Genomic DNA, 5,496 nt, shown 5'->3' with positions numbered 1-5,496 from the left:
TGTGTAAACCAAGACAATAGAACTCACACAGTATATCCCTAGACAAAGTTTAGTTCTCACTATTGTGTTCATTTTGGCCCTAAACAACCTGGTCTTTCATGAATGCTCTAGAGAATTATAGCCTTTCACAAATCTCATAGAACCGGCTCAGTTCACACTCACATAAGTGATTCTTATGAAGAGTATTCTGCCATACTCCGCTAGGTTTACCTAGATATAAGAATCATTAAAATTTTACTAAACCTAAAACGCTGTAGACATCACTGTTTCATCCTAGAAATGGGTAGGAGTTGGACTCCCTAGTGATCCTTCTAAGTTATTCACAACTTGGTTGTCTCTTTGAACCTAGATCTTGGAATATCCAGTCAACTAGGTTAGGTTTCCATTGTGGTAACTTTTATTTAATTGGCTTTAGTCCCATTCCCCTCGATGAATTCTCAACTAACTCTCTTGCTAACCCTTTGGTTAGTGGATTCGCTATGTTGTCTTTAGACTTCACATATTCAATGAAAATAATTTCATTAGAGAGTAGTTGTCTTACGGTATTATGTCGACGACGAATGTGTCGTGACTTACCGTTATACATATGACTCTATGCTCTACCTATTGCTGATTGACTATCATAATGTATGTATATAGCAAGTACCGATTTTGGCCACATTAGAATATCTTCAAGGAAGTGGCGAAGCCATTCTGCTTCTTCCCCGCCTTTATCTAAAGTTATGAATTCTGATTTCATAGTAGACTTAGCAATGCAAGTTTGTTTGGAAGATTTCCAAGATACAGCCGCACCACCAAGAGTAAAAACATACCCACTAGTGGATTTTGAGTTTCTAGTATCCGATATCCAATTTGCATCACAGTATCCTTCAAGTACTGCTGGATATCTAGTATAATTCAGTCCAATGTTATGAGTAAATTTGAGCTATCTTCGAACCCTTATAATTGCTTTCCAGTGTTCTACTCCTAGATTACTCGTATATCTACTTAATTTACTTACTGCATAATCTATATCTGGGCGAGTGCAGTTCATCAAGTACACTAAGCTTCCAATAATTTGGGCATACTCTAATTGAGAAATATTTTCCTGTACATTTTTAGAAAGAAACAAATTAACATCCACTGGTGTTCTAGCAAGATGATAATCATCTTTGCTAAATTTGTCAAGTATTTTCTCAATGTAATGAGATTGTGACAAAGCATAACCTTCCAATGTTTTGGTAATTTTCATACCAAGAAGTACATCAGCAATGCCCATGTCTTTCATGTCAAAATGTTTATTCAACATTTTCTTGGTAGCTTTAATCATATCATTATTACTACCTATGATGAGCATATCATCTACATAAAGACATACAATGACATAATCTTTGTCTGTGTTTTCAATATAAACACATTTGTCACACTCATTAATTTTAAATCTATTTGACATCATTGCCTTGTCAAATTTCTCATGCCATTGCTTTAGTACTTGTTTTAAACCATATAACGATTTAACCAATTTACACACTTTCTTTTCTTTTCCTAGAACAGAAAAACCTTCTGGTTGTTCCATATAAATTTCTTCATCTAACTCACCATTTAAGAAAGCGATTTTCACATCCATTTGATGAATTTCTAGATTGTACAAAGACGCAATAGCATTTAGCATTCTAATGGATGTTATTCTAATAACCGGTGAGTATATGTCAAAGTAATTTGGACCTTCTTTTTCTCTAAATCCTTTGACCACAAGTTTTGCCTTGTATTTGTCAATTGATCCATCCACTTTCATTTTTCTTTTGAAAAGCCACTTGTACCCAAAAGGTTTACAACCTGGTGATAAGTCCACTATTTCCTAAGTGTGATTTTGCAAGATGGATTCAACTTCACTATTGACAGCTTCTTTCCATAAAGGAGCCTCAGTACTGGGCAGAGCTTCTTTAAAAGTTAAAAGCTCATTCTCTAACAAAAAAGTTAGAAAATCTAGACCAAAAGATTTTCAGATTCTAGCATGTTTACTACGCCTAGGTTCCTCTTCATCAATTTGATCTTGCTCTTATTCTTGCTCTTGTTCTTGATCATTACTAGTAATAGCATCAAAAGATCTTTTATTAGTACTAGTCTCTTGTCTAGTCTTATTTGGAAATACATGTTCAACGAATGATGCATTTCGAGACTTAATAATAGCATTTACATGCATTTCGGTATGTTCTGATTTATAAATCAAAAACCGATATGTACTACTATTCTTGGCATAACCAATAAAAATGCAATCAACTATTTTAGGACCTATCTTAGTTTTTTTAGGATTAGAAATAGCCACTTTAGCCAAACACCCCCTGTCACGACCCGAACCTGCCCCTATAAGTTTGGCGTCGTAATCGGCCAGTAATCCTTGGATTACCGAAGACCTCTGAACTGATTAACAAAATTAAGGGATCTAGCGAAAGCAAATGCATAAATACAGTTGTCCATTGAGCTGTGCAGACTTCTATGAGACAGAATATTTAAAACTTTATATACATATCCAAAAGTCATTTATACGTTATACCCACACACGTTATAGCATCTTAAGTATAGCCAATAAAAACAAACAAGTCTCATATACAGAAACAACTAGAACTTTAACATGACACTTCCAGAACCTCCATGTGAGGCACGATGGTTGGCTGACAAAAGATCACAGATCTAGACAAGAGTCTTCAGGACTGATCTCTAAAACGCCCACCTATACATATATATACACACAGTGAGCTAAAGCCTAGCGAATAACATTAAAGTAAAGGGGTTAGTGAACGAATTCCGAACATTTCGTAATCATAAGGCAAATTATAACATAAGCATTCTCATATCTGAACATACTAATGGTACATCCCATAGAACACATCACATATCGTCTTCCGACTAGAGTAATCGGTTCCGGATACCGATTAAACACATATCACCACAATGAAGTGGCTAATGAGATCTCATAATCACATGTATGTCATGGACCCGCATTATCATGCCGTCCCCCATGACTTGGGACTATCTATGGATGCCATAATAGATTTCAAACATGGAACATTCGTTCACGTAAACAGATATCATGTCAAAAATCATAACTTAACATATAACATTTGGAACATAATTCATATAAACATATCTTTACAAAAATGTTACTCACAGCGGTTCCCGTAAGTGGTCAATCAACCTTCGAGTCTTGACCTACAACCACAAGGTACATAACACAAACATATCTTATCATTACACATTCATGTGGCCATCACGGCTTAGCTTTCATTACATTGATTCTTGTTCTTTCTTAACACATTGCCTAAAACACACACTTATAACTTCTTAACTTAGTACATTCCTTTCTTAGTGTGTTTCTACTTCATAACCTCATTACCATGGCTTAATTAAGGCTTAGGGATGTTAAAGATGCAATGAGGATGCCAAAATATGAGTTGAAACACTTAGTAAAATTTCGGAAAACAAGGTCCCCCCTCGAGCGTAGATTTCCTCGCTCGAGCGGACATGCAAACATGCGAGGGATCGCTCGAGCGAGAATTCCTTCGCTTGAGCGGTCTACAAACTTGGAAAAAGTGCTGGTTGGTCTCAATCTACGCTCGAGCTATAACTTCCATGCTCGAGCGGATCAACAATATGCAAAGGGTTCGCTCGAGCGTCCAAGTGGTCGCTCGAGCGGACTGTAATAGCCTGCAAAACTATTGGATGCACAAAATGTCCGCTCGAGCGACAAATCCCCCGCTCGAGTGACCTTCAAAATCCTGGGTTTTCAAAACAAGGTTTTGAGCTTCCAAATGCAAATTAAATGGCAAATTCGTGGATAGCTTGTTCAAAACACTTGGAAAACTTTCTAAATCACAAATATATGATCATTTACAAAGCCTTAGCTCAAAACTCATGAATTTAGCTAAAATTAAGTTCAAAACTCCCATGCATGTATGTTTCATAAACTCTCATCCTCAAAGTCCATGTTCATAGTAAAATTGAGCTCCAAGACTTCCACATATATACAAATCTCTTTCTCAAAACATGATTTAAAAGGTAATAAGTGATGATTCAGACATGCATGAGCCAATTATCCATAATTTCTACATGAAGGATCAAAATTAAACATGATATGACAAAACCCAACATGCATGTAAACTTCTTCCAAAACTCATCAAACATGGAATTTACTTACAAAAGTTGATCTAATATGCATGCATGTTAATTTCATGCCCTAAACCCCCTATGAATGACAAAGCTTGTGGTCAAAATGATGATTTACTACTCATATATGCATGCATGCATGAATTGCAACTCAAATTTTCATTCTAAGCTCAATATATACATTTAAACTCATAATCTTGATGAAATCGCATGTTAGATGACTTAGATTCACAATTTAGAGATTGCATTCTTACCTAGAGTCTTCAAATTCTCTTGTCCTTACACAATCTTGATGAACTTAACACAAAACCTTCAATTCCTCTTCAATCTCTTCCTTTCTCTCTCTAGAATTACACTTTCTCTCTCTCTCTCTCTCTCTCTCTCCAAAATGAATCTCAGATTTTTGCACTCAAAATGGACAAGGATGAGCTCAAATGAGCTTAAGGGCTCATATATGAAGTTGTGATGCCATAATACATTAATTAGAACATAAGACTTGCCAAACGCGGCTTAATGAATCAGACTGAATTAATTTTTAATAAAATTTGCTATATAGTTCTAAAAATTCCGAATGACACATTCATGTAACCAATTCCGATTTCGGATGCCGATAAGGCTTTCAATTTTTATATTAAAGCGGAATCCCAGACACATACTTCTACGAGTAACAGATAAAAAGCCAAAGATCATGCAAAATACATAATAAACCCATAATTTATTTTATCCTCTTAATTAACATCCTTGATTACGGATTAGTGGCTAATTGTGGATCGGGGTTGTTACACCCCCATACTTTTAAGTATTTATAGGATGGTACTTTCCCATGCCACAATTCATAAGGTGTTTGATCCACTTTCTTTCGGGGTACTTTATTAAGTATATAATTAGCAGAAAGTATTGCTTCCCCCCACAAGTTCTGCGATAATCTAGAACTTATTAACATGGCATTCATCATTTCTTTTAAAGTCCTATTTTTCTTTTCAGTAATTCCATTTTGCTGAGGTGAGTAAGAAGCGGTGGTTTAATGAATTATTCCATGTTCTTTACAAAACTCACCAAAAGGTGATTCATATTCACCACCTCTATCACTTCTTAGTTTTTTTTAATTTTTTTACCAAGTTGATTTTCAACTTCATTCTTATATTGAATGAAAGTTTCCAAAACTTCATCCTTGGTTCGAATTAAGTAAACATAACTATATCTAGTATAGTCATCTACAAAAGCGATAAAATATTTTTTCCCACCTCTAGTTTGAATTGATTTAAAATCACAAATGTCACTATGAATTAATTCAAGTGGTTCCGTACTTCTTTCAATTGAATGAAAATGAGTTTTGGATAATTTTGCCTCAAC

The sequence above is a fragment of the Camellia sinensis genome, chromosome 11, assembly GCF_055761805.1.
Source record: "Camellia sinensis isolate YWXY chromosome 11, ASM5576180v1, whole genome shotgun sequence".
Lineage (NCBI taxonomy): Eukaryota > Viridiplantae > Streptophyta > Magnoliopsida > Ericales > Theaceae > Camellia > Camellia sinensis.
The sequence above is the reverse complement of the archived record's forward strand: the minus strand, read 5'-3'. Positions refer to the sequence as shown.